Source organism: Salmo salar, chromosome ssa17 (assembly GCF_905237065.1).
Source record: "Salmo salar chromosome ssa17, Ssal_v3.1, whole genome shotgun sequence".
Classification (NCBI taxonomy): domain Eukaryota; kingdom Metazoa; phylum Chordata; class Actinopteri; order Salmoniformes; family Salmonidae; genus Salmo; species Salmo salar.
In genome coordinates, this window is record NC_059458.1 from 45,816,074 (window position 1) to 45,831,401 (window position 15,328).

Sequence of the window (15,328 nt, forward strand, 5' to 3'; positions counted from 1 at the left end):
CTAACTAACAGGGATACTAGTAGGGGCTAACCTAGCTAACAGGGATACTAGTAGGGGCTATCCTAGCTAACAGTGATACTAGTAGGGGCTAACCTAACTAGCATGGATACTAGTAGGGGCTAACCTATCTAACAGAGTTACTAGTAGGGGTTAACCTAACTAGGATGGATACTAGTAGGGGCTAACCTAACTAACAGGGATACTAGTAGGGGCTAACCTAGCTAACAGTAATACTAGTAGGGGCTAACCTAGCTAACAGTAATACTAGTAGGGGCTAACCTAACTAACAGGGATACTAGTAGGGGCTAACAGGGATACTAGTAGGGGCTAACCTAGCTAACAGGGGTACTAGTAGGCATTAACCAAGCTAACTGGGATACTAGTAGGGGCTAACCTAGCTAACAGGGCTACTAGTAGGGGCTAACCTAGCTATAAGGGATACTAGTAGGGGCTAACCTAGCTAACAGGGATTCTAGTAGGGGCTAACCTAGCTAACAGGGATACTAGTAGGGGCTAACCAAGCTAACAGGGATACTAGTATGGGCTAACCTAACTGGGGCTAACCTAGCTAACAGTGATACTAGTAGGGGCTAACTTAACTAGCATGGATACTAGTAGGGGCTAACCTAGCTAACAGGGATACTAGTAGGGGCTAACCTAGCTAACAGGGATACTAGTAGGGGCTAACCTCACTAACAGGGATACTAGTATGGGCTAACCTCAATAACAGGGATACTAGTAGGGGCTAACCTAGCTAACAGAGATACTAGTAGGGGCTAACCTAACTAACAGGGTTACTAGCAGGGGTTAACCTAACTAGGATGGATACTAGTAGGGGCTAACCTAACTAACAGGGATACTAGTAGGTGCTAAGCTAGCTAACAGGAATACTAGTAGGTGCTAACCTAGCTAACAGTAATACTAGTAGGGGCTAACAGGGATACTAGTAGGGGCTAACCTAACTAACAGGGATACTAGTAGGGGCTAACCTAGCTAACAGGGATACTAGTAGGGGCTAACCTAGCTAACAGGGATACTAGTAGGGGCTAACCTAGCTAACAGGGATACTAGTAGGGGCTATCCTAGCTAACAGAGTTACTAGTAGGGGTTAACCTAACTAGGACGGATACTAGTAGGGGCTAACCTAGCTAACAGGAATACTAGTAGGGGCTAACAGGGATACTAGTAGGGACTAACCTAGCTAACTGGGATACTAGTAGGGGCTAACCTAGCTAACAGCGATACTAGTATGGGCTAACCTAACTAACAGGGATACTAGTAGGGGCTATCCTAGCTAACAGGGATACTAGTAGGGGTTAACCTAACTAGGATGGATACTAGTAGGGGCTAACCTAACTTACAGGGATACTAGTAGGGGATAACCTAGCTAACAGGAATACTAGTAGGGGCTAACCTAGCTAACAGTAATACTAGTAGGGGGTAACCTAACTAACAGGGATACTAGTAGGGGCTAACAGGGATACTAGTAGGGACTAACCTAGCTAACAGGGATACTAGTAGGGGCTAACCTAGCTAACAGGGATACTAGTAGGGGCTAACAGGGATACTAGTAGGGGCTAACCTAGCTAACAGGGATACTAGTAGGGGCTAACCTAGCTAACAGGGATACTAGTAGGGGCTAACCTAGCTAACATGAATACTAGTAGGGGCTAACCTAGCTAACAGTAATACTAGTAGGGGGTAACCTAACTAACAGGGATACTTGTTGGGGCTAACCTAACTAACAGGGATACTAGTAGGGGCTAACCTAGCTAACAGGGATACTAGTAGGGGCTAACCTAGCTAACAGTGATACTAGTAGGGGCTAACCTAGCTAACAGTGATACTAGTAGGGGCTAACCTAGCTAACAGGGATACTAGTAGGGGCTAACCTAACTAACAGGGATACTAGGAGTGGCTAACCAAGCTAACAGGGATACTAGTAGGGGCTAACCTAGCTAACAGGGATACTAGTAGGGGCTAACCAAGCTAACAGGGATAGTAGTATTGGCTAACCTTACTGGGGCTAACATAGCTAACAGTGATACTAGTAGGGGCTAACCTAGCTAACAGGGATACTAGTAGGGGCTAACCTAACTAGCATGGATACTAGTAAGGGCAACCTAAATAGCATGGATACTAGTAGGGGCTAACCTAGCTAACAGGGATACTAGTAGGTGCTAACCTAACTGGGGCTAACCTAGCTAACAGTGGTACTAGTAGGGGCTAACCTAGCTAACAGGGATACTAGTAGGGGCTAACCTAGCTAACAGGGTTACTAGCAGGGGTTAACCTAACTAGGATGGATACTAGTAGGGGCTAACCTAACTAACAGGGACACTAGTAGGGGCTAACAGGGATACTAGTAGGGGCTAACCTAGCTAACAGGGATACTAGTAGGGGCTAACCTCACTAACATGGATACTAGTAGGGGCTAACCTAACTAACCTAACTAGCAGGGGATACTAGTAGGGGCTAACCTAACTAGCATGGATACTAGTAGGGGCTAACCTAACTAGCATGGATACTAGTAGGGGCTAACCAAACTAACAGGGATGCTAGTAGGGGCTAACCTAACTAGCATGGATAAAAGTAGGGGCTAACCCAGCTAACAGGGATACTAGTAGGGGCTAACCTAGCTAACAGGGTTGCTAGTAGGGGCTAACCTAACTAGCATGGATACTAGTAGGGGCTAGCCTAGCTGGGGCTAACCTAGCTAACAGTGATACTAGTAGGGGCTAACCTAACTAGCATGGATACTAGTAGGGGCTAACCTAACTAGCAGGGGTACTAGTAGGGGCTAACCTAGCTAACAGGGATACTAGTAGGGGCTAACCTAGCTAACAGGGACACTAGTAGGTGCTAACCTAGCTACCAGAGATACTAGTAGGGGCTAACCTAGCTAACAGGGATACTAGTAGGGGCTAACCTAGCTAACAGGGATACTAGTAGGGGCTAACCTAGCTAACAGAGATACTAGTAGGGGCTAACCTAGCTAACAGGGATACTAGTAGAGGCTAACCTAGCTAACAGGGATACTAGTAGGGGCTAACCTAGCTAACAGAGATACTAGTAGGGGCTAACCTAGCTAACAGTGATACTAGTAGGGGCTAACCTAGCTAACAGAGATACTAGTAGGGGCTAACCTAGCTAACAGTGATACTAGTAGGGGCTAACCTAGCTAACAGGGATACTAGTAGGGGCTAACCTAGCTAACAGGGATACTATTAGGGGCTAACCTAACTAGCATGGATACTAGTAGGGGCTAACCTAGCTAACAGGGATACTAGTAGGGGCTAACCTAGCTAACAGTGATACTAGTAGGGGCTAACCTAACTAACAGGGATGCTAGTATGGGCTAACCTAACTAGCATGGATACTAGTAGGGGCTAACCTAGCTAACAGGGATACTAGTAGGGGCTAACCTAACTGGGGCTAACCTAGCTAACAGTGATACTAGTAGGGGCTAACCTAGCTAACAGGGATACTAGTAGGGGCTAACCTAATTAACAGGGATGCTAGTAGGGGCTAACCTAACTAGCATGGATACTAGTAGGGGCTAACCTAGCTAACAGGGATACTAGTAGGGGCTAACCTAGCTAACAGGGATACTAGTAGGGGCTAACCTAGCTAACAGGGATACTAGTATGATCTAACCTAGCTAACAGGGATAGTAGTAGTGGCTAACCTCACTAACAGGGATACTAGTATGGGCTAACCTCAATAACAGGGATACTAGTAGGGGCTAACCTAGCTAACAGAGATACTAGTAGGGGCTAACCTAGCTAACAGGGATACTAGTAGGGGCTATCCTAGCTAACAGAATTACTAGTAGGGGTTAACCTACAGGAGGATACTAGTAGGGGCTAACCTAGCTAACATGAATACTAGTGCACAGGGATACTAGTAGGGGCTAACCTAGCTAACAGGGATACTAGTAGGGGCTAACCTAGCTAACAGGGATACTAGTAGGGGCTAACAGGGATACTAGTAGGGGCTAACCTAGCTAACAGAGATACTAGTATGGGCTAACCTAGCTAACAGGGATACTAGTAGGGGCTATCCTAGCTAACATAATTACTAGTAGGGGTTAACCTAACTAGGATGGATACTAGTAGGGGCTAACCTAGCTAACATGAATACTAGTAGGGGCTAACAGGGATACTAGTAGGGGCTAACTTAGCTAACAGGGTAACTAGTAGGGGCTAACCTAGCTAACAGGGATACTAGTAGGGGCTAACCTAGCTAACAGGGATACTAGTAAGGGCTAACCTAGCTAACAGGGATACTAGTACGGGCTAACCTAACTAACAGCGATACTAGTAGGGGATAACCTAGCTAACAGGGATACTAGTAGGGGCTAACCTAACTAACAGGGATACTAGTAGGTGCTAACCTAGCTAACAGGAATACTAGTAGGTGCTAACCTAGCTAACAGTAATACTAGTAGGGGCTAACAGGGATACTAGTAGGGGCTAACCTAACGAACAGGGATACTAGTAGGGGCTAACCTAGCTAACAGGGATACTAGTAGGGGCTAACCTAGCTAACAGAGATACTAGTAGGGGCTAACCTAGCTAACAGGGATACTAGTAGGGGCTATCCTAGCTAAAAGAGTTACTAGTAGGGGTTAACCTAACTAGGATGGATACTAGTAGGGGCTAGCCTAGCTAACAGGAATACTAGTAGGGGCTAACCTAGCTAACAGGGATACTAGTAGGGGCTAACCTAGCTAACAGGGATTCTAGTAGGGGCTAACCTAACTAACAGGGATACTAGTAGGGGCTAACCTAGCTAACAGGGATACTAGTAGGGGCTAACCTAGCTAACAGGGATACTAGTAGGGGCTAACCTAGCTAACAGGGATACTAGTAGGGGCTAACCTAGCTAACAGAGATACTAGTAGGGGCTAACCTAGCTAACAGGGATACTAGTAGGGGCTAACCTAGCTAACAGGGATACTAGTAGGGGCTAACCTCACTAACAGGGATACTAGTATGGGCTAACCTCAATAACAGGGATACTAGTAGGGGCTAACCTAGCTAACAGAGATACTAGTAGGGGCTAACCTAACTAACAGGGTTACTAGCAGGGGTTAACCTAACTTGGATGGATACTAGTAGGGGCTAACCTAACTAACAGGGATACTAGTAGGTGCTAACCTAGCTAACAGGGATACTAGTAGGGGCTAACCTAGCTCACATGGATACTAGTAGGGGCTAGCCTAGCTAACAGGGATACTAGTAGGGGCTAACCTAACTGGGGCTAACCTAGCTAACAGGGATGCTAGTAGGGGCTAACCTAACTAGCATGGATACTAGTAGGGGCTAACCTAGCTAACAGGGACACTAGTAGGGGCTAACCTAGCTAACAGGGATACTAGTAGGGCTAACCTAGTTAATAGGGATGCTAGTAGGGGCTAACCTAGCTAACAGGGATACTAGTAGGGGCTAACCTAACTAGCAGGGATACTAGTAGGGGCTAACCTAGCTAACAGAGATACTAGTAGGGGCTAACCTGGCTAACAGGGATACTAGTAGGGGCTAACCTAACTGGGGCTAACCTAGCTAACAGTGATACTAGTAGGGGCTAACCTAGCTAACAGCGATACTAGTAGGGGCTAACCTAACTAGCATGGATACTAGTAGGGGCTAACCTAACTAGCATGGATACTAGTAGGGGCTAACCAAACTAACAGGGATGCTAGTAGGGGCTAACCTAACTAGCATGGATACTAGTAGGGGCTAACCTAGCTAACAGAGATACTAGTAGGGGCTAACCTAACTAACAGGGATACTAGTAGGGGCTAACCTAGCTAACAGGGATACTAGTAGGGGCTAACCTAGCTAACAGGGATACTAGTAGGGGCTAACCTAACTAGCATGGATACTAGTAGGGGCTAACCTAGCTAACAGAGATACTAGTAGGGGCTAACCTAGCTAACAGTTATACTAGTAGGGGCTAACCTAGCTAACAGAGATACTAGTAGGGGCTAACCTAGCTAACAGTGATACTAGTAGGGGCTAACCTAGCTAACAGGGATACTAGTAGGGGCTAACCTAGCTAACAGGGATACTATTAGGGGCTAACCTAACTAGCATGGATACTAGTAGGGGCTAACCTAGCTAACAGGGATACTAGTAGGGGCTAACCTAACTGGGGCTAACCTAGCTAACAGTGATACTAGTAGGGGCTAACCTAGCTAACATTGATACTAGTAGGGGCTAACCTAATTAACAGGGATGCTAGTAGGGGCTAACCTAACTAGCATGGATACTAGTAGGGGCTAACCTAGCTAACAGGGATACTAGTAGGGGCTAACCTAGCTAACAGGGATACTAGTAGGGGCTAACCTAGCTAACAGGGATACTAGTATGATCTAACCTAGCTAACAGGGATACTAGTAGGGGCTAACCTCACTAACAGGGATACTAGTATGGGCTAACCTCAATAACAGGGATACTAGTAGGGGCTAACCTAGCTAACAGAGATACTAGTAGGGGCTAACCTAGCTAACAGGGATACTAGTAGGGGCTAACCTAGCTAACAGAATTACTAGTAGGGGTTAACCTAACTAGGATGGATACTAGTAGGGGCTAACCTAGCTAACATGAATACTAGTAGGGGCTAACAGGGATACTAGTAGGGGCTAACCTAGCTAACAGGGATACTAGTAGGGGCTAACCTAGCTAACAGGGATACTAGTAGGGGCTAACAGGGATACTAGTAGGGGCTAACCTAGCTAACAGAGATACTAGTATGGGCTAACCTAGCTAACAGGGATACTAGTAGGGGCTATCCTAGCTAACAGAATTACTAGTAGGGGTTAACCTAACTAGGATGGATACTAGTAGGGGCTAACCTAGCTAACATGAATACTAGTAGGGGCTAACAGGGATACTAGTAGGGGCTAACTTAGCTAACAGGGTAACTAGTAGGGGCTAACCTAGCTAACAGGGATACTAGTAGGGGCTAACCTAGCTAACAGGGATACTAGTAAGGGCTAACCTAGCTAACAGGGATACTAGTACGGGCTAACCTAACTAACAGGGATACTAGTAGGGGATAACCTAGCTAACAGGGATACTAGTAGGGGCTAACCTAACTAACAGGGATACTAGTAGGTGCTAACCTAGCTAACAGGAATACTAGTAGGTGCTAACCTAGCTAACAGTAATACTAGTAGGGGCTAACAGGGATACTAGTAGGGGCTAACCTAACGAACAGGGATACTAGTAGGGGCTAACCTAGCTAACAGGGATACTAGTAGGGGCTAACCTAGCTAACAGAGATACTAGTAGGGGCTAACCTAGCTAACAGGGATACTAGTAGGGGCTATCCTAGCTAACAGAGTTACTTGTAGGGGTTAACCTAACTAGGATGGATACTAGTAGGGGCTAGCCTAGCTAACAGGAATACTAGTAGGGGCTAACCTAGCTAACAGGGATACTAGTAGGGGCTAACCTAGCTAACAGGGATTCTAGTAGGGGCTAAGCTAACTAACAGGGATACTAGTAGGGGCTAACCTAGCTAACAGGGATACTAGTAGGGGCTAACCTAGCTAACAGGGATACTAGTAGGGGCTAACCTAGCTAACAGGGATACTAGTAGGGGCTAACCTAGCTAACAGAGATACTAGTAGGGGCTAACCTAGCTAACAGGGATACTAGTAGGGGCTAACCTAGCTAACAGGGATACTAGTAGGGGCTAACCTCACTAACAGGGATACTAGTATGGGCTAACCTCAATAACAGGGATACTAGTAGGGGCTAACCTAGCTAACAGAGATACTAGTAGGGGCTAACCTAACTAACAGGGTTACTAGCAGGGGTTAACCTAACTTGGATGGATACTAGTAGGGGCTAACCTAACTAACAGGGATACTAGTAGGTGCTAACCTAGCTAACAGGGATACTAGTAGGGGCTAACCTAGCTCACATGGATACTAGTAGGGGCTAGCCTAGCTAACAGGGATACTAGTAGGGGCTAACCTAACTGGGGCTAACCTAGCTAACAGGGATGCTAGTAGGGGCTAACCTAACTAGCATGGATACTAGTAGGGGCTAACCTAGCTAACAGGGATACTAGTAGGGGCTAACCTAGCTAACAGGGATACTAGTAGGGCTAACCTAGTTAACAGGGATGCTAGTAGGGGCTAACCTAGCTAACAGGGATACTAGTAGGGGCTAACCTAACTAGCAGGGATACTAGTAGGGGCTAACCTAGCTAACAGAGATACTAGTAGGGGCTAACCTGGCTAACAGGGATACTAGTAGGGGCTAACCTAACTGGGGCTAACCTAGCTAACAGTGATACTAGTAGGGGCTAACCTAGCTAACAGCGATACTAGTAGGGGCTAACCTAACTAGCATGGATACTAGTAGGGGCTAACCTAACTAGCATGGATACTAGTAGGGGCTAACCAAACTAACAGGGATGCTAGTAGGGGCTAACCTAACTAGCATGGATACTAGTAGGGGCTAACCTAGCTAACAGAGATACTAGTAGGGGCTAACCTAACTAACAGGGATACTAGTAGGGGATAACCTAGCTAACAGGGATACTAGTAGGGGCTATCCTAGCTAACAGGGATACTAGTAGGGGCTAACCTAACTAGCATGGATACTAGTAGGGGCTAACCTAGCTAACAGAGATACTAGTAGGGGCTAACCTAACTAACAGGGATACTAGTAGGGGCTAACCTAGCTAACAGGGATACTAGTAGGGGCTATCCTAGCTAACAGGGATACTAGTAGGGGTTAACCTAACTAGGATGGATACTAGTAGGGGCTAACCTAGCTAACATGAATACTAGTAGGGGCTAACAGGGATACTAGTAGGGGCTAACCTAGCTAACAGGGATACTAGTAGGGGCTAACCTAGCTAACAGGGATACTAGTAGGGGCTAACAGGGATACTAGTAGGGGCTAACCTAGCTAACAGAGATACTAGTAGGGGCTAACCTAGCTAACAGGGATACTAGTAGGTGCTAACCTAGCTAACAGTAATACTAGTAGGGGCTAACAGGGATACTAGTAGGGGCTAACCTAACTAACAGGGATACTAGTAGGGGCTAACCTAGCTAACAGGGATACTAGTAGGGGCTAACCTAGCTAACAGAGATACTAGTAGGGGCTAACCTAGCTAACAGGGATACTAGTAGGGGCTATCCTAGCTAACAGAGTTACTAGTAGGGGTTAACCTAACTAGGATGGATACTAGTAGGGGCTAGCCTAGCTAACAGGAATACTAGTAGGGGCTAACCTAGCTAACAGGGATACTAGTAGGGGCTAACCTAGCTAACAGGGATTCTAGTAGGGGCTAAGCTAACTAACAGGGATACTAGTAGGGGCTAACCTAGCTAACAGGGATACTAGTAGGGGCTAACCTAGCTAACAGGGATACTAGTAGGGGCTAACCTAGCTAACAGGGATACTAGTAGGGGCTAACCTAGCTAACAGAGATACTAGTAGGGGCTAACCTAGCTAACAGGGATACTAGTAGGGGCTAACCTAGCTAACAGGGATACTAGTAGGGGCTAACCTCACTAACAGGGATACTAGTATGGGCTAACCTCAATAACAGGGATACTAGTAGGGGCTAACCTAGCTAACAGAGATACTAGTAGGGGCTAACCTAACTAACAGGGTTACTAGCAGGGGTTAACCTAACTGGAATACTAGTAGGGGCTAACCTAGCTAACAGGGATACTAGTAGGGGCTAACCTAGCTAACAGGGATACTAGTAGGGGCTAACCTAGCTCACAGGGATACTAGTAGGGGCTAGCCTAGCTAACAGGGATACTAGTAGGGGCTAACCTAACTGCAACCTAGCTAACAGGGATGCTAGTAGGGGCTAACCTAACTAGCATGGATACTAGTAGGGGCTAACCTAGCTAACAGGGATACTAGTAGGGGCTAACCTAGCTAACAGGGATACTAGTAGGGCTAACCTAGCTAACAGGGATGCTAGTAGGGGCTAACCTAGCTAACAGGGATACTAGTAGGGGCTAACCTAACTAGCAGGGATACTAGTAGGGGCTAACCTAGCTAACAGAGATACTAGTAGGGGCTAACCTGGCTAACAGGGATACTAGTAGGGGGCTAACCTAACTGGGGCTAACCTAGCTAACAGTGATACTAGTAGGGGCTAACCTAGCTAACAGCGATACTAGTAGGGGCTAACCTAACTAGCATGGATACTAGTAGGGGCTAACCTAACTAGCATGGATACTAGTAGGGGCTAACCAAACTAACAGGGGATGCTAGTAGGGGCTAACCTAACTAGCATGGATACTAGTAGGGGCTAACCTAGCTAACAGAGATACTAGTAGGGGCTAACCTAACTAACAGGGATACTAGTAGGGGATAACCTAGCTAACAGGGATACTAGTAGGGGCTATCCTAGCTAACAGGGATACTAGTAGGGGCTAACCTAACTAGCATGGATACTAGTAGGGGCTAACCTAGCTAACAGAGATACTAGTAGGGGCTAACCTAACTAACAGGGATACTAGTAGGGGATAACCTAGCTAACAGGGATACTAGTAGGGGCTATCCTAGCTAACAGGGATACTAGTAGGGGTTAACCTAACTAGGTATACTAGTAGGGGCTAACCTAGCTAACATGAATACTAGTAGGGGCTAACAGGGATACTAGTAGGGGCTAACCTAGCTAACAGGGATACTAGTAGGGGCTAACCTAGCTAACAGGGATACTAGTAGGGGCTAACAGGGATACTAGTAGGGGCTAACCTAGCTAACAGAGATACTAGTAGGGGCTAACCTAGCTAACAGGGATACTAGTAGGGGCTATCCTAGCTAACAGAATTACTAGTAGGGGTAAACCTAACTAGGATGGATACTAGTAGGGGCTAACCTAGCTAACATGAATACTAGTAGGGGATAACAGGGATACTAGTAGGGGCTAACCTAGCTAACAGGGATACTAGTAGGGGCTAACCTAGCTAACATGAATACTAGTAGGGGCTAACAGGGATACTAGTAGGGGATAACCTAGCTAACAGGGATACTAGTAGGGGCTAACCTAGCTAACAGGGATACTAGTAGGGGCCTAACAGGGATACTAGTAGGGGCTAACCTAGCTAACAGCGATACTAGTATGGGCTAACCTAGCTAACAGGGATACTAGTAGGGGCTATCCTAGCTAACAGAATTACTAGTAGGGGTTAACCTAACTAGGATGGATACTAGTAGGGGCTAACCTAGCTAACAGGGATACTAGTAGGGGCTATCCTAGCTAACAGGGATTCTAGTAGGGGCTAACCTAGCTAACAGGGGATACTAGTACGGGCTAACCTAACTAACAGGGATACTAGTAGGGGATAACCTAGCTAACAGGGATACTAGTAGGGGCTAACCTAACTAACAGGGATACTAGTAGGTGCTAACCTAGCTAACAGGAATACTAGTAGGTGCTAACCTAGCTAACAGTAATACTAGTAGGGGCTAACAGGGATACTAGTAGGGGCTAACCTAACTAACAGGGATACTAGTAGGGGCTAACCTAGCTAACAGGGATACTAGTAGGGGCTAACCTAGCTAACAGGGATACTAGTAGGGGCTAACCTAGCTAACAGGGATACTAGTAGGGGCTATCCTAGCTAACAGAGTTACTAGTAGGGGTTAACCTAACTAGGATGGATACTAGTAGGGGCTAGCCTAGCTAACAGGAATACTAGTAGGGGCTAACCTAGCTAACAGAGATACTAGTAGGGGCTAACCTAGCTAACAGGGATACTAGTAGGGGCTAACCTAGCTAACAGAGATACTAGTAGGGGCTAACCTAGCTAACAGGGATACTAGTAGGGGCTATCCTAGCTAACAGAGTTACTTGTAGGGGTTAACCTAACTAGGATGGATACTAGTAGGGGCTAGCCTAGCTAACAGGAATACTAGTAGGGGCTAACCTAGCTAACAGGGATACTAGTAGGGGCTAACCTAGCTAACAGGGATTCTAGTAGGGGCTAAGCTAACTAACAGGGATACTAGTAGGGGCTAACCTAGCTAACAGGGATACTAGTAGGGGCTAACCTAGCTAACAGGGATACTAGTAGGGGCTAACCTAGCTAACAGGGATACTAGTAGGGGCTAACCTAGCTAACAGAGATACTAGTAGGGGCTAACCTAGCTAACAGGGATACTAGTAGGGGCTAACCTAGCTAACAGGGATACTAGTAGGGGCTAACCTCACTAACAGGGATACTAGTATGGGCCAACCTCAACAACAGGGATACTAGTAGGGGCTAACCTAGCTAACAGAGATACTAGTAGGGGCTAACCTAACTAACAGGGTTACTAGCAGGGGTTAACCTAACTTGGATGGATACTAGTAGGGGCTAACCTAACTAACAGGGATACTAGTAGGTGCTAACCTAGCTAACAGGGATACTAGTAGGGGCTAACCTAGCTCACAGGGATACTAGTAGGGGCTAGCCTAGCTAACAGGGATACTAGTAGGGGCTAACCTAACTGGGGCTAACCTAGCTAACAGGGATGCTAGTAGGGGCTAACCTAACTAGCATGGATACTAGTAGGGGCTAACCTAGCTAACAGGGATACTAGTAGGGGCTAACCTAGCTAACAGGGATACTAGTAGGGGCTAACCTAGCTAACAGGGATACTAGTAGGGGCTAACCTAGCTAACAGGGATACTAGTAGGGGCTAACCTAACTAGCAGGGATACTAGTAGGGGCCAACCTAGCTAACAGAGATACTAGTAGGGGCTAACCTGGCTAACAGGGATACTAGTAGGGGCTAACCTAACTGGGGCTAACCTAGCTAACAGTGATACTAGTAGGGGCTAACCTAGCTAACAGCGATACTAGTAGGGGCTAACCTAACTAGCATGGATACTAGTAGGGGCTAACCTAACTAGCATGGATACTAGTAGGGGCTAACCAAACTAACAGGGATGCTAGTAGGGGCTAACCTAACTAGCATGGATACTAGTAGGGGCTAACCTAGCTAACAGAGATACTAGTAGGGGCTAACCTAACTAACAGGGATACTAGTAGGGGATAACCTAGCTAACAGGGATACTAGTAGGGGCTATCCTAGCTAACAGGGATACTAGTAGGGGCTAACCTAACTAGCATGGATACTAGTAGGGGCTAACCTAGCTAACAGAGATACTAGTAGGGGCTAACCTAACTAACAGGGATACTAGTAGGGGATAACCTAGCTAACAGGGATACTAGTAGGGGCTATCCTAGCTAACAGGGATACTAGTAGGGGTTAACCTAACTAGGATGGATACTAGTAGGGGCTAACCTAGCTAACATGAATACTAGTAGGGGCTAACAGGGATACTAGTAGGGGCTAACCTAGCTAACAGGGATACTAGTAGGGGCTAACCTAGCTAACAGGGATACTAGTAGGGGCTAACAGGGATACTAGTAGGGGCTAACCTAGCTAACAGAGATACTAGTAGGTGCTAACCTAGCTAACAGGAATACTAGTAGGTGCTAACCTAGCTAACAGTAATACTAGTAGGGGCTAACAGGGATACTAGTAGGGGCTAACCTAACGAACAGGGATACTAGTAGGGGCTAACCTAGCTAACAGGGATACTAGTAGGGGCTAACCTAGCTAACAGAGATACTAGTAGGGGCTAACCTAGCTAACAGGGATACTAGTAGGGGCTATCCTAGCTAACAGAGTTACTAGTAGGGGCTAACCTAACTAGGATGGATACTAGTAGGGGCTAGCCTAGCTAACAGGAATACTAGTAGGGGCTAACCTAGCTAACAGGGATACTAGTAGGGGCTAACCTAGCTAACAGGGATACTAGTAGGGGCTAACCTAACTAACAGGGATACTAGTAGGGGCTAACCTAGCTAACAGGGATACTAGTAGGGGCTAACCTAGCTAACAGGGATACTAGTAGGGGCTAACCTAGCTAACAGGGATACTAGTAGGGGCTAACCTAGCTAACAGAGATACTAGTAGGGGCTAACCTAGCTAACAGGGATACTAGTAGGGGCTAACCTAGCTAACAGGGATACTAGTAGGGGCTAACCTCACTAACAGGGATACTAGTATGGGCTAACCTCAATAACAGGGATACTAGTAGGGGCTAACCTAGCTAACAGAGATACTAGTAGGGGCTAACCTAACTAACAGGGTTACTAGCAGGGGTTAACCTAACTTGGATGGATACTAGTAGGGGCTAACCTAACTAACAGGGATACTAGTAGGTGCTAACCTAGCTAACAGGGATACTAGTAGGGGCTAACCTAGCTCACATGGATACTAGTAGGGGCTAACCTAGCTAACAGGGATACTAGTAGGGGCTAACCTAGCGCTAACAGGGATGCTAGTAGGGGCTAACCTAACTAGCATGGATACTAGTAGGGGGCTAACCTAGCTAACAGGGATACTAGTAGGGGCTAACCTAGCTAACAGGGATACTAGTAGGGCTAACCTAGCTAACAGGGATGCTAGTAGGGGCTAACCTAGCTAACAGGGATACTAGTAGGGGCTAACCTAACTCCAGGATACTAGTAGGGGCTAACCTAGCTAACAGAGATACTAGTAGGGGCTAACCTGGCTAACAGGGATACTAGTAGGGGCTAACCTAACTGGGGCTAACCTAGCTAACAGTGATACTAGTAGGGGCTAACCTAGCTAACAGCGATACTAGTAGGGGCTAACCTAACTAGCATGGATACTAGTAGGGGCTAACCTAACTAGCATGGATACTAGTAGGGGCTAACCAAACTAACAGGGATGCTAGTAGGGGCTAACCTAACTAGCATGGATACTAGTAGGGGCTAACCTAGCTAACAGAGATACTAGTAGGGGCTAACCTAACTAACAGGGATACTAGTAGGGGATAACCTAGCTAACAGGGATACTAGTAGGGGCTATCCTAGCTAACAGGGATACTAGTAGGGGCTAACCTAACTAGCATGGATACTAGTAGGGGCTAACCTAGCTAACAGAGATACTAGTAGGGGCTAACCTAACTAACAGGGATACTAGTAGGGGATAACCTAGCTAACAGGGATACTAGTAGGGGCTATCCTAGCTAACAGGGATACTAGTAGGGGTTAACCTAACTAGGATGGATACTAGTAGGGGCTAACCTAGCTAACATGAATACTAGTAGGGGCTAACAGGGATACTAGTAGGGGCTAACCTAGCTAACAGGGATACTAGTAGGGGCTAACCTAGCTAACAGGGATACTAGTAGGGGCTAACAGGGATACTAGTAGGGGCTAACCTAGCTAACAGAGATACTAGTAGGGGCTAACCTAGCTAACAGGGATACTAGTAGGGGCTATCCTAGCTAACAGAATTACTAG

At 46.5% G+C, this 15,328-nt stretch overlaps 1 protein-coding gene across 1 annotated transcript in view; it reads left to right on the forward strand.

Annotated features, from left to right (window-relative positions):
* The window catches only part of LOC106575832 (serine/threonine-protein kinase 24), a gene marked incomplete at its 5' end in the record, with an annotated part of 194,213 nt that overhangs the window by 57,963 nt on the left and 120,922 nt on the right, over positions 1-15,328 (forward strand). The gene's annotated exons all lie outside the window — the stretch shown is intronic.